We start from the raw sequence: 20758 nt of genomic DNA on the forward strand, positions 1-20758 counted from the left end.
AAACCCTCACAAAATGGGAAAATGTTTAAAAATAACCATTTAACTGTACTTTTTAAAATTCTCCATTAACACAGGGAAGGGAACCACAGTGAAAACATGATCCCACAAAAAGTAACCCTTGACTTGAAAATTACCTCTTTTTATACCAAAGACCCCAAGTCTCCTTTGTACTCAACCCTGGGGCTTTTGCAAACGTGGCAAAAGAGTACAACATACAGTGCGCGATGGTGGTGTCACTCGTCAGCAGTTAGGAAGGTTCACAACTACATGTGTCTCTGGCCAGACATGGACGCACACTTTCTAGCACTGTCAAGCACTAACCAGGCACATCACTGCTCTAGTTCATTAGGGTTCACCACAGGAATGTCCTCTGAGACTATTCAGTACACAGAAGAACTGATACTTACGGCTGAGTCCTACCAGTATTAAGACGGTCAGGTTCCGGCAGATGTGTTTCTTAGGGCCTGAAAAAGAAACTTCAGTCAACGACTTCTAACTAGATCCCACTTGGCCTTAATTAAGATTACATTTTTTTCTTACCTTTTAGGAAGTGTTTCGCCTAGTATCTGATTCCCAAGCGTCTGTATTTATCTGTCATCACTGATATCGTCCATGTTACACTGAGACTTCAGGTGTTAATCATTTATATGGTTGTACTAGCACAACTTGGAATCTGTGAAGGGAAACCACAATATAGTCACCATGGCTGTGCTGCTGTTTACAGATCTGTGGAAAAAATGACAATACTCCTAAATACCGGTACAGTGCACTTCATTTTCTAATACATTTCACAAGTAATAACACATTGAGCTATGAGATACATGTTGTCTTCACAGCAGGATGACTTGTTAATATCCTTAAAAATTCTTAAAAACCTTGGCCTGGGGATTTAGCTCAGTGGTGCCGCACTTGCCTTGTAAGCGCAAGGTGCTGAGTTCAATCCCCACTACAGGGGAAAAAAAATTCTTCCTTAAATTCCTTTCTTTAAAATAATTTTTAAAAGAATTAAAGAAGGAGACACCCTACCGAGGTCCCCAGTCCCGCGGAACACGCCGAATCAGCCCGCTGCAGACAGGTAGGTCTGTGCACGACCTACCGAGGTCCTGAGTCACCCAGAAGACGCCGAATCACCCCACTGCAGACAGGCAGTTCTGCCCACACCCTGCCCAGGTCCCCAGTCGTGCGGAACACACGCCGAATCAGCCCGCTGCAGACAGGCAGGTCTGTGCACGCCCTACCGAGGTCCTGAGTCACGCGGAAGACACCGAATCACCCCACTGCAGACAGGCAAGCCACCTGATTCGACATTACCAAGGCGCAGACGTCACCAGACCACCAGACCAAGGTACGAAGTCCCACTGTTCCTGGCCCAGAGGTAGGGGCTTCTGAGCCGTCGTCCCACTGCTCCTGGTCCAGAGGAAGGGGCTTCCCGGTCACCATCCCTCCAGCTGCACCTAGCCCAGAGGAAAGGGCTTTTGGGCCACGTTCTGTCCTGCTGCTCCTGGCCCAGAGAAAGGGGCTTCCAGGCCACCATCCCTCCCACCGCTCCCGGCCCAGAGGGAGGGGCTTTTGAGCCACCATCCCACTGGTCCTGGTCCAGACGAAGGGGTTTCCTGGCCACCATCCCTCCGGCTGCTCCCAGCCCACAGGAAAGGGCTTTTGGGTCACCATCCCTACCGCTGCTCCTGGCCCCTGGCCCACCTCTCCCAGCTCAGAGGAGGTAATCCGTGCAGGCGCTAACAGACCCCTGCCCCACTCGAACTGAGAAAACACGTAAGTAAGTCTCAAAACCAGACTTCCAGATCACCTACAGCAACCCCAAAGGGAAATGAGATGGAACACTCTGATACTCAACCACCTAGACCCACTGAACTGGCAACAAAAGGGGATCTGGAAGAAATGAAATCAGAAATAATTTCTCAGATAACAGGAGAAATTGGCCCCTAGTACAAGACATGATTAATAAATCTAAAGAAGAGCTCAGGAACATGATGGAATCCCAACATAAGAAACAAATGCAATCCATAAAACAGATGCAAATAGATTTCCAGGACATGAAAAACTCCACTGAAAGTCTACACAGCAGAATGAGCCAGTGTGAGGACAGAATTTCAGATATAGAAGATAAGATTGCAATTAGTGACCAGGAAAAGAAAAATTGCTTCAAAATTATAAGGGAACATGAGAAATTAATCCAGCAGCTGCTAGATGGTGCAAAAAAGAATAACATAACACTGATTGGGCTCAATGAAGAAACAGGAGAGAGTGGAGATGACATAAAAAATCTCTTCACAGAAATAATGGCAGAAAACTTCCCAAGCAGGGGAAAAGAGCTTGACATACAGATAAGTGAGGCATATACGACTACAAATAGCCTTGATCAAAACAAATCTACACATAGGCATATAATTGTTAAGATTCCAGAAACACAACAGAAGAACAAAGTTCTCCAAGCAGTCAGAGAAAAGAAACAAATCACATACAAAGGAAAGCCCATCAGAATCACAGCAGACTTCTCAACACAAACCATCAAGGCAAGAAGAGCTTGGAGTGACATATTCCAAGCCCTAAAACAAAACAGCCTCCAACCCAGATTGATGTACCCTGCAAAACTATCTTTCAAAATGGATGGAGAAATAAGATACTTTCATGACAAAGAGCACCTTAGGAACTTTGTGAATACCAAACCAGCACTCCAAAGAATTTTACACAATATCCTAGGAACAGGCATTGAGGATCACAACCCCAGGAAGCAAAGCAGAATGAACCCATCTGGCATGACAAGAAATTAAATGGAAAGGGGGAGAACCCAACAAAAAGAAAAAGGCATGGCAATGACAAGTCAATACGTTTCAGTTATAACCATCAACGTTAATGGTCTCAATTCACCAATCAAAAGAAATAGGCTGGCAGAATGGGTCAAGAACCAAAACCCAACAATATGCTGCATACAAGAAACACACTTCATTCAAAAGGAAACTCACAGACTGAAAGTTAAAGGGTGGAAAACAATACTGCATGTGACAGGAACCTGAAAAAAAGCAGGAGTAGCTATCCTCTTGGCAGATCAAGTAGATTTCAAACCAACACTAATTAAGAGAGATGAAGAAGGACACTACATCCTTGTAAAGGGAAGAACCCAAGAGGAAGAGATGACAATCATAAATATCTATGCACCAAACACTAGTGCACCCAACTATATAAAACAAATACTAACGGACATGAAAAGCCATGTATGCACTAATACAATTGTAGTGGGGGACCTCAACACCCCACTGTCACAAATAGATAGATCAACTGGACTAAAAATAAGTAATGAAATACTAGAACTCAATCGAACTCTTGAACAAATGAACTTAACAGATGTTTACAGAGTCTTCCACCCCACAAAATCAGAATACACAGTCTTCTCAGCTGCACATGGGTCATTCTCCAAAATAGACCACATACTCACACATAGAACATGTTTAAGTAAGTGCAACGGAACTGAAGTTATCCCCTGTATATTATCAGACCATAGTGTGATGAAATTGGAGATCCATAGCAAAAGAAACTCGAAACATTTCATAAACACATGGAAATTGAACAACACTTCTGAATAACCAATGGGTCACAGAGGAAATTAAAGAAATCAGACAGTTCCTTCAATTAAATGACAATGACAATACAACACATCAGAATCTATGGGACACAATGAAAGCAGTCTTACAAGGGAAATTCATAGCAGTGAATATGCATATTAGGAAAACAGAGCGAGCCCAATTAAACAACCTGATGCTGAACCTCAAGCTTCTAGAAAAAGAAGAGCAGGACAACCCCAAAGCTCATACAAGGGAAGAAATTACAAAGATCAGAGGAGAAATCAATGCAATGGAGACTAAGAGAACAATACAAAAAATCAATGAAGCCAAGAGTTGGTTCTTTGAAAGAATCAACAAAATTGATAAACCTGTAGTCAACCTTGTCAGAAAAAGGAAAGAAAAGGCCCAAATCCATGCAATTAGGAATGAAAAGGGTGAAACTACAACAGCCCCAGCAGAAATCCAGAGGATCATCAATACCTACTTCCAGAACCTATACGCCAATAAGATGGACAACACAGAAGAAATGGACAGATTCCTAGATACATATGAATTACCAAAGTTGAATGAAGAAGACCTAAAACTTCTGAACAACCCAATATCAACCAATGAAATTGAAAACTTTATTAAAAACTTATCACCTAAGAAAAGCCAGGGCCCTGATGGCTTCACTGCTGAATTCTACAAGACATTTAGAGAGGAACTGCTGCCACTACTGTTTAAACTCTTCAATGAAATTGAAAGGGAAGCAATACTCCCAAATTCATTCCTGGAAGCAAGCATCACCTTGATCCCCAAAGCAGAGAAAGACTCAACTGAAAAAGAGAACTATAGGCCAATCTCACTAATGAACATAGATGCAAAAATCCTTAATAAGATAATGGCAAACAGAATGCAGAAGATCATCAAGAAGATCATACACCCTGATCAAGTGGGATTCATCCCAGGCATGCAGGGATGGTTCAATATACACAAATCAATGTAATACACTGTATCAATAGAGCCAAGGACAAAAACCATATGATTATCTCCATAGACACAGAAAAAGCATTTGACAAAATCCAACATGCATTTATGATAAAAACCCTACAAAAAAGTGGAATAGATGGTCTCTACCTCAAACTGATAGAAGCCATCTATGAAAAACCAACAGCCAGTATCGTACTAAATGGTCAAAAACTGAAATCCTTCACACTAAAATCAGGAACAAGACAAGGATGTCCACTATCACCACTCTTGTTCAATATAGTTCTGGAAACATTAGCCACGGCAATTAGACAAGAGAAAGAAATAAAAGGAATAAAGATAGAAAATGAAGAAGTCAAATTGTCATTATTTGCAGATGACATGATAGTCTATATAGAAGACCCCAAGAACTCTACCAAAAGTCTTCCAGACTTAATAACCAAATTCAGTAAAGTAGCTGGTTACAAGGTCAACACACAAAAATCAATAGCTTTCCTCTATAAGAACGACAGACTCACTGAGAGAGAAATAGGGCAAATAATTCCTTTCACAATAGCATCCAAAAAACGGAAATACCTAGGAATCATCCTAACGAAAGAAATCAAAGACCTCTTCTCTGAAAACTATGGCACTCTGAAAAGGGAGATTGAAGATGATATCAGAAAATGGACAGACATCCCCTGCTCCTTGGGTAGAAAGGATTAATATAGTGAAAATGGCCATACTTCCAAAACTGCTATATAGATTTAATGCAATTCCAATTGAGATCCCAGCAGCATACTTCATAGACCTCGAGAAAACAATCCAAAAATTCATTTGGAGCAAGAAGAGACCAGAATAGCAAAAGCAATTCTAGGTAACAGAGACATGGCAGGGGGTATCACAATCCCCAACCTGCAACTCTACTACAAAGCTACTGTGATAAAAACAGCATGGTACTGGCAAAGAAACAGTCTTGAGGACCTGTGGAACAGATCAGAAGATGCAGAAACAACTCCAGACACACTCAGCCATCTCATCTTCGACAAAGGAGCCAAACACCCTCACTGGAGGAAAGATAGCCTCTTTGATAAATGGTGCTGGAAAAATTGGGCTTCAACTTGCCAAAGATTAAAACTAGACCTGTATCTCTCACCATGCACTAAACTAAAATCAAAATGGATTAAAGATCTAAATATTAAAATAGAAACTCTGAACCAGTTGGAACAGAGGTTAGGTAGAACCCTTGAAGACATCAGTGTAGGAAAAGATTTTATGAACAAAACCTCAGTTGCCCGTGAACTAGCACAAACAATCAACAAATGGGATCTCTTCTTATTAAAAAGCTTCTGCACAGCAAGAGAAACCACCAGCAGTGTGAAGAGACAACCCACAATGTGGGAAAAAATCACCTGCTCTTCCTCAGACAAAGGTCTACCATCTCGAATCTATAAAGAACTTAAAAAGATCAGACCTCCCAAATTTAAAGACCCAATCCAAAAATGGGCATCTGAAATGAAGAGACATTTCTCACACAAAGAAGTAGAAATAGCAAATAAATACATGAAAAAATGTTCAACATCACTGGTCACTGGAGAGATGCAAATGAAAACAACGCTGAGATTCCACTTCACTCCAGAAAGAATGGCTGCTATCATGAAATCAACCAATAACAAATGCTGGCGGGGCTGTGGGGAAAGAGGAACCCTGCTGCACTGCTGGTGGGAGTGTAGACTGGTGCAAGCACTGTGGAAATCAGTATGGAGATACCTCAAAGAACTAGGACTAGAAATCCCATTTGACCCCACTATTCCACTGCTGAGGATCTTCCCCAAAGAATTAAAAGAATCATACCACAGTGATATATGTGCACCCATGTTCATTGCAGCGCAGTTTGTAATAGCTAAAACTTGGAAACAGCCCAAATGCCATCAACTGGAGACTGGATAAAGAAAATGTGTTTTTTTTATAAAATGGAGTAATACTCAACCATAAAAAATGAGAAATTAGAGACATTTATAGCTAAGTGGATGCACATTGAGGCAATACTCTTAAGTGAAATAAATAGGACACAGATGTGTAAATACCGAATAGTTTCTCTGGTGTGAGAAACTGAAAGTGTAAATAAGGACTAAATGTATAACAGGTCACGTGAAATAGGAAGAAAAGGGGCAAAGGGGAAGGAAGTGGGAGGGCTAGGGGAAAGGATAGAAGGGAATGGGATTAATATGAGAAAATGGAAAAATAGGAACAAAATCTTTGTAAATAGGGAGGTCTGGAGGGGTTGAAGGGAGGGCTGGGCAAGGGTGAAAAACAAGAACCAAGAAAGACTATGTAAAGGTGCAAATTTCCAATGATGAATGTCATTATATTGTATACCTAAAATGTACCAATGATTAGAATGAATAATCGATAATGTAAAATAGGAATAAAAGGTCCAAAGGGGTAGGGGTAGTGGGAGGCGCAGGGGAAAGGAAAGAAGGGAAAGGAAAAAATGATGAGAAATGGAAAAAATGGAAATAAAGTCTTTGTAAATAGGGAAGGGTGGAGGGCGTGAAGGAAGGGCTAGGAATGGGGAAAAAATAAGAACCAAGATGCATTATATAAAGGTACAATTCCCAATGAGAAATGTAATTGTGTTGTATACCTACAATGTACCAATAAAAGAATTTAATACCAAAAAAAAAAAGAATTAAAGAAGGAAATTAACTTTTGCTCCTAGATTTACTCCTATGATAAGAAGACACAGCAGGTAATAGAATCTCTTCATAGTGACATCTTTGTGCCACTTGGGAACTCTAATACGTCAGGGATACTGAGAAACTGGTATAATTTTTAAAAACCAAAAAAAAAAAAAGTAAAACAGAAGCTCTGAAAGTATTCCAAGTGCTTCCAACAACTAAATATTAGTTTGAGTCTGGCACAGACTACCCATAAACAAGTTTTCTAAACTTCATTCTAAATTAAAATTTCTACAAATTGGCAGAGTACCTGAGATTCCTTTACCAATTACCAACATAGATACATCTCATTTTCCAAAAGTCTGTAACCACACAGATATTAATAGGAAAGCACTTCTTAGTGTTTTATAAAAATAATAAGGAATATATAATCCTTAAGAATTAAGTAAAAATAAATCATGAGGTGTAGCTCAGTGGAAGACTGCTTATCTAGCATATGGGGACACCCAGCACCGCCAAAAAAAGAAAAACAAAACACACATTTGATATCGTTTAAAGTAATCTTTTACCTTAGACTATGGGCTCCATATGACTAATTTGCCAAAGGTATTTTAGAAGTAAACAGAAAATAAATGTGATTTAAAGCACATTGAGCAATGGAATGTGTGTGTGGCATGCACAAAGCCCTAGGTTCAATCCCTACCACCAAAAACTAAAAACAAACAGATCTGTAGATACACAAACTTCATTAAAAATCAGCTTGTTAAAAACATGGACTTGGTTGCTGACAAGTCTGAGAAATACATCCACATCATTATAATCATGACACGACATATTACATAGAACTTTAAGTCACTAGGTGTGGTGCTGTGTACCTACAGTCCCAACTACTCAGAAGGCTGAAGGAGGAAGATCATTTGATCCCCAAGAATTCAAGGATATCCTGGGCAACAGCAAGAGCCCCTCTCAAAAAACAAACGTTAGGTCATTTCCACTAACTAGCTTATCAGTAGAAAAGACAAGCTTGTAGAATGTTCAATCACCTATATCAAAGAAAGAAGCCTATGAATAGATCTTTAAATTATTCCTATGGTATGCCAATCCAATTTCCTACATGATAACAAGAAAGGAGGAATCTACATGAAAAATGCAGATAACTTTACATTGCTCTGTGGATAAAATCTGTTAAGAGCAGTCAACCTTCAACAGGACACAGTGGCACACACCTGTAATCCCAGCTCCTCAAGAGGTTGAAGCAGGACACAAGTTTGAGACCCGCCTGGCTAACTTTAGGAAACCCTGCCCCAACATAAAAACAAAACAAAACAGTGCAGGGGCTTTAGCTTAGTGGTTCCACCACCTGCCCCCCCCCAAAAGGGGAAAGGGAAAGGACCTGAGTTCAATCCCCAGTACCCGTAATACTACAAAAATGTAAACACACATCTAAGTAAGCCTACATTGTGACTTCTCTGGTAAGAAAGAAGATTAAACTAGACAGAGCTCTGAGAACACCTCCACTGCTCTTCATCTCACTCACTGCCAGCACGCCAACAGATATGCTGTGTGCTCTCAGGGGAGCTGCATAACTCTGAATCATGATGAGTTATACTCAGTTCTTCACTGAATTATTTAACTATGGTGGCTTAGTTGAAGTTTTAAAAAATTAATACTTTTGTTTTTAAAAAAGCAAACAAAAGCCAGGCAGGGTGGCATATGCTTTAATCCCAGCACTCTGGAAGGCTGAGGTGGGGGAATCTTTGAGCTGAGTCCTGGCAATTTAGCAAGATGCTAACTCAAAATTCTAAAAATAACCATGCCGAGGGGGAGGGGCTCAATCCCCAGTATTGACCTCCAAAAAACACAAAACAAAAAACTAAGTCCCATTCCTAAAGCCTTTTTATTCTTTGCTGTAGAGCTTTGTTTGTTTTCACATACTAAAAAAATTCATCAACTATTCAAGCATTAACAGCAAATCTAAAACCCAGTCTTGACGGACAAGAATTATCCTTCCCACCACTTGCAGCACACGCCGGTGCTACTGTGTCCACAACATTACAGTCTCAGATTCATTAAATCGCTTCAAAAGCCCACAGAAAATGTCACTAGGAAACATCATCAATCCAGTCATACAACAAAGTTATGAGGCACAAGCATAATCTAAAATGTGAGGTCCAATCCAAATGCATCCTAAATTATGAGATACTGCAGATTTTGCAGTTTTGTTGTCGTTCTTTCCGGTTTTGTCTTGTGTGGTACTAGAGACTGAACCCAGGACCATGTGCATGTAGACAAGCACTCTACCACTGAGCTTCATTCCAAGCAAGCCTTTTTTTAAATTTTTAGACAAGGTCCCACTAAATAGCCAAGGCTGGCCTTGGACTTGCAATCTTCTCATCTCAGCAACCTGAGCAGCTGGAATTACAGGCATGTGCCACCACATCTGGCTTTTTTTGTAGTATTTTTTATAAAAGCTTGGAAAAAATTCAAAAGAAAGATTATATACACTACAGACTCATCTAGTACCTATCTGATTATGTCAGTGAAAAAACTATGCATTACATTATGATTTTAAAAGAAACTAAGAAACATTCAAAGTCAGTTATAAAAAGCATTAAGATAATGGCCAACGATACAAACACCTATCCTAGACAATCTTTCACAGTTACTTGCTATAAAAAGCTGAACTGAATTTTTATTTGGTAAAAAGCATGATCAAAAAATACCACATTTTCCTGGCTCCCTAATTATTCAAAGGCACAGTTTCAGTATCTTCTATAGATTTTTGAAATAAGACTACTTTATAGTCAACAAAAAGACAGCAAGGAAGAGCTCTGGTGGGAGGAAATGGAAATATGATTCTGTGTAATCAATAATTAACTGGCTAGCAGCAACCCACTTCTGCCTTCACTTACTTCTTCACCAAAAACTGAAGGACCTGGCACCTGCCTACCGCTCAGGGTTACTGTGAAGCTCAGACGAAAGTGATCACATCTGTGTGGTACTTCAGCATGTTTGTTACCAAACCTTAGTGTGTTAAGATATTTATGGGCCCACCTGGCCCAGAAAATCAGACTCAGCCAGGCTGAACTGACTCACGTGCCTTCTAGTTATTCCCTCTACTTTCAGCCTTGTCCCTTTAAAATGCATAGCCCTCAGAGTGACATAAAACCCACGCCTTACTACATCACCCTCCCATCTAATAGTCTTCCAAGGGACAGCCACTTCCGGCAGAGACAGAGTAATGGACGAGATACACACTCAGCTGAAACAGCTGAAACCTAGAAAAATGTATGAAAGTGTTCGAAAACCAGACAATACAGGACAGCAATTAATGAAAAAGTGACCAAGGCAATTCGTAACTGCCCGAGCTCACTGCCTGGAGGGTTCAGTCTGAGCTGGAGTATGGAGGGCGGTCCGAGTGAGCTCAGCCTCCCTGAGAGCAGACACTGGGGTGGGGAATTCAGGGAGGCCGGAGCAGCCACGGGCCCCAGAACACAGCTTTTTTGGTCATGCTTTCTTACCAAATAAAAAAAAGCAGAGCAGTGAGCACTGCAAAGAGGGCGAACAAGATCTCAGAATACCTGTGAAGGTTCCTCCTTAGCTGTGAGCTGAGAGGAGGTAAGTGCTCAAGAGAAAGACGCCCAAAGGGCAGATACGCTGAAAGATGTGACAACTGAAGGGTGAGTGGGACATGGCTCCCACTTCCAAGTTGCCAATGTCTGTGGTGTGCTCACCTCCACCACGCTATCTGCATGCGCGGGAGTATATAGAAGCCCACACTCTACATGACACAGTGCCATTTCCATCACAAGGACACAACAGATGCAAATTACGAGTGCATAAAAAATAGTAATATGCAGTAACATAACTAGGAGGCAAGGAGTTTTGAGAATTGCCTTTTAGTGTAATTAACTTAATTATAAACATATACAACTTAATTCTATTAATAAACTGGCTCACAGGCATCCTGACATTTTAACAACTGTCTGCTTCGAGCCAGCTCTGGCCCAGACCCCCCCCACACACAGAGCCAGGAGACCCCATGGCCCAGGTAGAGCAGGGAAACCTGCTCCTGCGAGGGCGCCAAGCACAACACCAGGGATGCGGCCCGGCCTCGGGGGTCTGGACCCTGCTCTGCTCTGACCTAACAATGACAAAAAGCAGGGCTCAGGAGGACAATGGGGTTATCTGTGGTTTCCCAGGAACGGAACTGTGACCCACAGCAGAGCTCAAGAATATATATGTAAGGCCCTAGGCTTGATCCCCAGCACCACCACCAACAAAAACAGTAAAGAATATTTATGAGAATGCAGGAACACCCAGTAACCAAACAGTTAAGAATGACAACGCCAGACACACAGTCAAAAACTATCAGAAACAGGGGGCCGGGAATTTAGCTCAGTGGTTCCGCTGCCTGCCTCACAAGCGCAAGGACCCAAGTTCGATCCCCAGTACCAAAAAACAAAACAAAACAAAAACCCAACAAAAACAAAACAAAAGCTATCAGAAACACAAAGAAGCATGAAAATACCACTTGTTATGAAAAAAAGCAATCAACAAAAACAGACTTGTATATGTCAGTTATTAGATACAAACATGAAGTCAGTTTTAACTACAGTTGAAAAAACCAGCCACAGCAGCACACACACATAATCCCAGCTATTTAGGAGCCAGAGGCAGGAGGATCTTGAGTTCAAGGCCTGCCTGGGTAACACAGATACTTATCTCAAAAAACAAACCAACATGGGCCAGGGATTTGGCTCAGTGGCACCAGCGCCTGCCTCAAAAGCACAAGGTCCTGAGTTCGATCCCTGGTACTGGAGGGGAAGAAAAAACAAATAAAAACCAAAAAAAAAGGGCCAGGGATTTAGCTCCATGGTTCCACCCCCTGCCTCGCAAGCGCAAGGACTGGAGTTCGATCCCCGGTAACAACAACAAAAAAAAAAACCAAAAAAAAGGTGGATAAAAAGATTAAACTTTTCCCACCCTGGTATCAGAACCGAACTCAGGACCTTGCGCTTGCCAGGCAGGTGTGGTGCCGCTGAGTACATCCCTGCCTTAGGTAGAGATGTGGAAGATATTCTTTTCAAACTCAAACTGACTTTTGTAGTAAGGAAAATGCAATGCTTGAGATGAAAAATACATTGGTTGGAATTAACAAGATTAGATACTTCAAAGAAAAGGTCAATAAATAACAGCAATAAAAACCATCCAAAATAAAACACAGAGAAAAGCAAGACCAGGGAAAAAATTTTTACAAATAGAAAAGTAGACCAAGAGATGGGGGAGGGGTAAAAAGAATTAAGACGTGCACCAACCTCCCATGAGGAATGTAAGCATTATGTACTAATGAAAAATAAAAATCTTAAATATTAAAAAAATATATAAATGAGCTGTAGAACACCATGAAGTTTAAACACATTGACAATGAAGTTCCTAAAAGACTTGAGAAGCAAAAAAAAGGAATGTTGGAAAAAAGGGCCAAAACTTCCCAAACTTAATTACAAATGCACAGATCAAAGTAACTCAATAACCCAAGCACAAGACAGTGAGCCACATCACAATCAGACTGCTTAAAATCAATAATAAAGAGTGTCTTAAAAGCTACTCAGAAGATAGACAGGAGGACTGAAGTTCAAAGCCAGCCTGGGCAACTTAGACACTATCTCAAAGTAAATTTTTTTTATTTTTTTGAGGTACCAGGGATCAAACTCAGGACCTTGCACTTGCAAGGCAGCATAGCGCCACTGAGCTAAATCCCCAGCCCCTCAAAATAAAATTTTAAAAAGGGCAGAATGCAGTTCAGTGGCAGAGGACTAAGGCTCACCACAGGTTTCATGGGAAATACCACAGGAAATACCACAGGGGAAGTATATTTTCCAGGTACTGTCACTGTTGACCCAAAATTCCATATCCAGAGAAAATACTTTTCAAAAATGAGATGAAATAGGGTCGGGGATTTAGCTCAGTGGTTTTGGCGCCTGCTGCGCAAGCGCAAGGACCCAAGTTCAATCCCTGGTACCAAAAAAAAAAAAAAAGAGATGAAATAAAAATATAGTCTGTACTGCGCAGGTGCAAGGACCCGAGTTCGATCCCCGGTACCAAAAAAATATATATATATATATATATATAAAGAGAGAGAGAGAGAGAGAGAGAGAGAGAGAGAGAGAGAGAGAGAGAGAGAGTGTGTCTGTGTATGATGGTGAGAACCAAACCCAGGGCCTCATACATGCTAAGCAAGTGCTCTACCACTGAGCTGTACTGCCAGTCCCAAGTTTAAAGTCTTTTTAAAAATCCATCACCAACAGATAACGAATTATAAGAAATGTTAAAGGAAGTTCTTCAGACAGAAGGAAAACATACTACAACAGAAATCTGGGTCTATCAGAGGAAAGAAAAGCGTCACAAATAGTAACTGTAAGAACAAATACAAAAATAAACACTTTTCCTCTTAGTTTGTTAATACCTTTCAAAGTTAACTGACTACCTAGGCATGGTGGCACATGCCTATAATCCCAGCACTCTGGGAAGCTGAAGCAGGAGGATCATAAGTTTGAGCCCAACCTGGACAACTTAGCAACTCAGAGAGGCTCCAGGCTCAGAAGTAAAAAAGGGTTGGGGACATAGCTCAGTGGCAGAGCAAGTCCCTAAAATGTGTAAGGCCTGAGTTCTGAGTTCAATCCCCAGTGCCCCAAAAAAAAGAGAAGAAAAAAAAGTGAATTTTTATAATATGTGCATATCTCAATTTTTAAAAGATAAATGAATATGGCAAATCACTTCATGTCAATAAATCCAACAAGTTATGTGAAAGGGATAAATTCCAGAAAAACCACACCCTCTTAGAACTCACCTGTTGAGAAAAGGATCCCTTAAACATCGTTTAACAAACTGAAGTTAGGTCTGCGGGCATACCTTGGTGGGAAAGAACTTGCCTACATGAATAGCCCTGGGTTTGATCCCCAGCATGCCAGAGAGAAAAACATTGACATTATAATTAAAAACAGATAACCCATAAACTCCAGCCTGCAGGTACTTCACCGGTGAATTCTGACTACACTATTTAGTACACATAAAGGAAGAAATACCAATCCTACCCAAACTCTTCTAGAAAACTAAGGAACACTTCCAACTCAATCTATGAGCTCCTATGAGCTCTCAACTATGGTTCCTATCTAGATGTTCCACTAAAGCCTCATGTGCTTTGAAGAGTAGACTGGATCATGGGGCCGTGAGACTCACCTGTGGGTTAGTCTACTGATAAGTCACAGCTACACTGATGTTGGAAGGTGAAGCCTGGTTGGAGGAGGTGGTCACTGGGGGCATGGTCACTGGGGGAAGGGTCTGTCTCCCCCATCCCTCTCTGCTTCCTGCCAGAAGCCACCATGCCGTGAGCAATCCTCTGCTGTTCTCTTTCCCATGCCTCCCCGCCTTGCAGCCAGCCAACTGTGGAGGGAACCCTCTACACACTGATCTGTCTTCCTCTTTTAAGTTGTGGGTATTGGGTACTGTGTCTCAGCAATAAGAATTACTGACTCTAAAAACAGACATAGACATTACAAAGCAATAAAACCCAGATGGAATATTCTAACCAAATTATTAACAAAGCAAATCCAGCATCATATAGAGTGGTAATTCATCATGACCAAGTGGTGTTTTGTCCCCAAACTGTAAGACTGGTTTACATTTATATGAAATTGGTTCAGTACAATTCACAACGTGTAATTAACAAAAAATATACAATTCAGGAAAGGTATTTACATAACAATCAACGCCCACCTATTGTGACAGAAAGCAGATCAGTGGTTTAGTGGTTGCCAAGGGATGTAGGAGAGAACAGCAGTAGAACAGAAAAGGGCAGGAGGAAAATGCGGACAGAAGGATGTGTCAAATCTTGTTTGTAAGGGAGGTAGCGCAGTGTATACATACATATATAGAAACATCAGCCTGCAATCCCTGCTACTCAGGAGACTAAAGCAGGAGGATCATAAATTCATGACTAATCTCTTTGTTTTTCGGAGTTTTCTTGTTGTTTTTTTGAGACATTGTCCTGCGATGCAGTCAAGACTGGCTTTGAAATCATTGCAATCCTCCTACCTCAGCCTCCAGAGAGCTGAATTAAAGTAGGTAAGCTCCACCATGCCCAATTAGTGGCTAGTCTGGGCAACAAGACCACCCCATGTGGGAAAAAAACTACATATACTAAAACATCAAAGTAAATAACTTAAATGCAGCCAATTGTTCCTCAATAAAGATATCCCAAAATAAGTCCAAGAAATAAAACTTCCAAGGATCCAAGTTTAAAATCTAAATATTTTATGCTGCTGTGCAATATGGCAGAAAACACGTAGCTCCTGAGTGTCTGGTTTTGCCACCGCTGGTGTGGTCCTTGAGGGGTGGCGCAGCAGGAAGGGAAGGCCTGGTCCTGGAAGCGCCCTAGGGTGAGAGCACAGGGGCAGATTTCCTGACACTGCACCAAGAAGCCATCCGAGACTCGACCTACCGCTTCAAAGCCCAGCTTCTCCCTGGGGGCATGGCAAAGATGCCCTCCAACTGGACACCAAAGAGGCACTGATTTGGACCATCTCTCCCCACAGGCCCAAGAAATGGTACACGCCCTGTGCCTACTGCCTTTACTGGTCACAAACAAGGACCAGGAAGTGCACCCATCACCATCCCTTTGCCATGGCAGCAGATGGCATCCAATCACACCTCGGGACTCACCAAAGCCAGCACATGTTGCCATCTCGGTGCTGGGCACCTGTGCCAGGCTCACGGTAGGTGAGGGGGGACATCTAGACCCAAACCATAACACCATCTGATCAACCTCACACTGAGGAAAACAAAACCACACACCAGCTAGTTGGGCAGTAGGAAATGATTGTGCTCTTACACTGTATGTTAAAGTTTCCCCAGGCCCTAGTTTCTTCATCTCAAAAATGAATGGATTTTTAAAAATATTGTGTACTTTAAAAACTGACTTGTGGGGCTGGGAATGTAGCTCAGTGGCACCGCAGCTGCCTGGCAAGCACAAGGTCCTGAGTTCGATTCCCCATACCCCCTCCAAAAGAAATGATTTGTTACATATTAAGGAAATGGGTAAATCATATAATGAGTATTATTGATCACCCTGAATTCACCTTTGTTCTCTTCCATTTCTACCCCTTAACCGACTCACCTGACTTTCAACAGCAGATTAGTTTTGGCTGGTTTTTGAATTTTATATAAATAGAACTTTATGTTATGTTTTTAAAAAGCTAAACATTTTAATGGGGATAAAAATTGTACTTGGCCTTTTCATCTCCACCTAAATCTACCCTAAATCCTCCCAGTTCTAAATTGCAATCTCCACAGAGGTTTTCAACCACAGGTAAGTAATCAGAATCATCTGTGACACTCAAGAAAAAAAAAAAAGAGAGCCCTGATTTCACAGCTCTGGAATTCAGTTTAGTTGGAATTTTTTTAATTTTAACAATTTAAAAAAATTTAAAAAATTTAACATTCTATAATTTTTAAATTCATACTGAAGTACAGTATATATAAAGAAAAATGCACAAATCACAAATCTATCGGTTACCTGATGAGTTATCACAAAATATAGAGGAACATATTCTCCCAGCACTCCAAGGGCAGTAATGGACAGCCCAGGACTCTCACCTTGGCCTCAGGCACCTCTCCCTTCCTGTTCTGCTTGCCTCACATTGATCCTGCCCTTATAATCACAGGTCAGAAGCAGCCACCTCTTCCAGGAACTGAGTTCTGCGCACAGTCCTGTATCACTGAGCATTTAGAGTAGGATCATGGAAGGCAATCTGGAAAGCTATGATTGCCACAGGAGAAATAACTGGCAAGTTATCAGGGGAAGAGATAAGAAATATCCACTTCAATTTAGATTTTGAAGGTAAGCCCAACAAAATTCGCAGATACACTAGACATGGGGCTGTGAGGGAGTAAATCAAAGGTTTATAACCTGCCCAGGCAGTACAGTATTCTCCAAGCTCGTGTCCAGTCTTCCTCCCCTCCCTGCTCCTTCATCACTGTTCCACGACTTCATAGGCTCATGGGCCCCAAATCTAAGCGACAGTGTCTGTGTCTCTCTTGAAACTCAGTTCTGTATCTCCAACTGCTTGCCACACTCAGTAAGACCCTCAAATTCTATGTTTTCAAAATTGACTTCATCACCTTCCCTTGAGCCTCATACCTAGTCTTTTCAACTCTGCATCTAAATGAATGACTCTTCAAAGCACAGTACCACATATTCCACATCCAGACCCCAGGAGTAACCTTTTCAATTTACTCTCCCTCTGTCACACAACCTGCATGCATATGTATGCGTGTGTGTGTGTGTGTGTGTGTGTGTGTATTTTTTTTTCATTCTCCACTCAGTCATGAACCATTTTTTGGTTTTGTTTTTTGATAGGTAATGGGTACTTAATTATAGCACAGCACAAGAGTGAAGATAATTTAACTTGCTTTCCCTCAAAGGACTCAGGAGATAAAAATTCTCCCTCAGGCTGGCGTGGTCTTTTTTGTCATCTTTCCTTTAGGTTGTTTCTCCAGCTCTTCCTGTTCCCCGGAGAAGTGTTTCAGGTAAAAACTATGCGGCTGGGCATGAGAGAGAGAGTTTAACGGGAGTGCTGCAGTTCTACTTTCTAAAGATTCTTGACTTTTTACCACTATCAGCTCCCTCCCTGTCTTCTCCTCGGTATCAGATCTGCTCTGGGGCAGCCATTATCCCCACTGTGGCACACACTCACCTCTGACCCCATCTGCGCTCTCTGGAAACTCCTCAGCGACTCCAAGGCAAAGCCCTTCAGAATGTGGCCCTACCTTAACCTCTCCAGTTTTGTCTCTGTCATCAAAGCCTCCAACCTCAAACTTCTCTTGGTCCTCCAAATTTTCCATCTTCTGCACTCCCTTTCATCTTGTAAGGTTTATTGTTGACGTTTCTTCTGCAAAGAATACCCTTTCATGCCCACCCCTCAGCACCTAGTCACCTAAATAAACCTCATTCTCAGTTTCACAGCAATTCTTAATATCATAATATTTGCTAACGTACTAAGCACTTTCCTGGGGAGGTGGGTGAGACCAGGGGCTTGCTAGGTAGGCCTGGCTCCCAGCCATACTCCTGCCTCAGCCTCTCCAGTACTGGATTACAGGTAGGAGCCAACATCCAACACACCCAGCTTAAGCACTTCTATTTCAAGGCCCTGTACACAAGCCTTTCATATCCCATTTCATACTCATCACAAGTACTATTAGAACTCCTGGTTCACTGATGAGATACACTGAGAATACCTTGCCTGAGGTCAGAGCGCTAGTAAGGCAGGAGCTGGATGGAATCCTAGGCCTCATCTCACCTTCCCGAGGAAGTTTTCCTGAGGATCAGGTGTCCTCCCTCACCCACACTCCCTCATCACTGCTCTCTCAGGCACAATGCCCTAAGAGCCTCCTCCAGTCCCCTTGTTTCCCACTGTATCTCCAGATCTAAGGATTTTCAGCCCTCTAATATCAATCACAAATGCACCCACAGCTGGCATACGGGATGTGAGCTCCACGCCAGGTACTTTCCAAGAACACCCATTATCTCACTTGATGCACAAAACTACCTCATGATACACTCTCTACTATCACTTGTATCTGAATGATGAGAAAACAGAGGCAACTTGCTCAGGGCCTCAGTGCTCCTTGCTTTCAGAGTAGAAACGTGCTGTTTTTTTTGTTTTGTTTTGTTTGGTACCGGGATCAAACTCGGGTCCTTGCCCTTTCGGGGCAGGCACCAGAACCAATGAGCTAAATCCCTAGCCCCAGAGCAGAAATGTGAAGCCAGGAAGTCCTACACTCTAACGGGTGGGTGGGGAGCAGAGAGAATGTTCTCCACCACATCTATTTAGGCTGCTCCGAGTTCGCAGCTATAGTCCGGAGAGCTGAGGTTTAATAAATGACTTCTAAAGCTGGGCATGGTAGCCCAGCACCAGGGAGGTGGAGGCCAGAGGATTACCTTGACTGAGGCCAGCCTGGGCTACATAGCAAGATCCTGTCTCAAAAGAAACAAACAAACAAAAAAAAAGACTTTTGAATAAGAAAAATCTTTTTTCAAACATGATCTTCACCTTTAAAAGTTTTAGAATCTTGTTGTAAAGATAACAAAAATAAAACATGGTAGTAAGTAGTAATAATACCATGTTATTTCCAAAATTTACTTTAAAACACAGGTCCACAGGGCTGGGGATTTAGCTCAGTGGTTTCACTGCCTGCTGCGCAAGCGCAAGGACCTGAGTTTGATCCCCGGTACCAAAAAAACCCCCAAAAAAACACAGGTCTACTAAATTTTTTAAGAAGCAAAAATGACACATACTTTATCTAACGTGGATAAGAACCATTAAGAGCAGCATACACCTGTAATCCTAGCACTCAGGAGGCTGAGGCAGGAGGACTGCTGTGAGTCCAAAGCCAGCCTGGGCTACACAGTGAGTTCAAGGTCAGACTGTACTGCATAGTGAAACCCTGTCTCAAAAAAAAGAACCATAAGAGTATACAGACAAGAAATATTTCTATGGGCTGGGGATGCAGCTCAGAGGCAGAGCTCTTCCTAGTAGAACAAGGCCCTGGATTCCATCCACCAACCAAAAAACAAACACAAGCACACACACACAACTAAAACTTCTACAGCAAAAACTGCAATGTTAAATACATAATTTTTTTTTCTTTTTCTTTTTTTTTGAGACAGGGTCTCACTATGCAGTTCAGGCTAGCCTTGAATTCATTATGCAGACCAGGCGGGTCTCCAATTCATGGCAATCCTCCTGCCTCAGCCTTCTGAGTGCTGGGATTACAGGTATGAGCCAGCCACCATGCCCCCTACAAAATTTATTTTTAAAGATCCACATCAATGAGCCAAACTTAGTTATTACAAAACTTGCTACCAAGTTTTATTTTTCTTTCAACATCCTCCAGAATTCAAAAAAAGAACAGCATCTAATTCAAATAGTTGAGAGGATTCAGATACTAAGTGTGTTTGTACATTCATAAATCATCTTATTTTCCCAGTGATTTACAAATTCAATGAAATCTTTTGGTCCTAAATATGCAAACCAAAGACTGTGTTCTAAAAGTGGACTTTTAAATAAATATGTACCACCAAGTGAAAGATTTAATTTGAATATGGCCTGTTATACAGCAACGGGGGAAATCTGAAAGACCATCCTGCAGAAGGCACTTGGAAGTAACAATACTCCATTATTTTTCCAATTTCAAAAAACATACTGCAGGGCCAGGGATTTAGCTCAGTGGTTCCACTGCCTGCCTCGAAAGTACAAGGTCCCAAGCTTGATCCCCGGTACAAAAAAAAAAAAACATACTGCCATAGAAAAAGGAAAACCTCTGTATAGTTCCCAAAATTTTCTTTGAATTGGCTCTATTTCCTCAGACTCAGTATCCAAAAAAAAAAGAAAGCCAAAGTTTTATCCAGAAATATTTAAGGCTGCACACTTTACCATTCCTAAGTCTGTGGGCCTTTTGCCCTTGGCTATAAAGTCATTACAGTTTTGCCCT

General features: G+C 41.7%; 1 protein-coding gene across 2 annotated transcripts in view; it reads right to left on the bottom strand.

Moving 5' to 3' along the window:
• Zzz3 (zinc finger ZZ-type containing 3) overlaps positions 1-647 on the bottom strand; it is a 67443-nt gene extending 66796 nt beyond the window's left edge. For both annotated transcript variants that reach the window (XM_021255500.2, XM_087212925.1), the window contains exons 1-2: positions 541-647; positions 408-464 (exon numbers count right to left, since the gene is read on the bottom strand). The gene's annotated coding sequence lies outside the window, so the exon portion shown is untranslated. The remainder of the gene's footprint in view (positions 1-407; positions 465-540) is intronic.
• Between the last annotated feature and the right edge of the window lie 20111 nt (positions 648-20758).

This window comes from Heterocephalus glaber, unplaced genomic scaffold (genome assembly GCF_053883595.1).
Source record: "Heterocephalus glaber isolate CG9 unplaced genomic scaffold, H.glaber_assembly_v1.0 deba00001442, whole genome shotgun sequence".
Lineage (NCBI taxonomy): Eukaryota > Metazoa > Chordata > Mammalia > Rodentia > Bathyergidae > Heterocephalus > Heterocephalus glaber.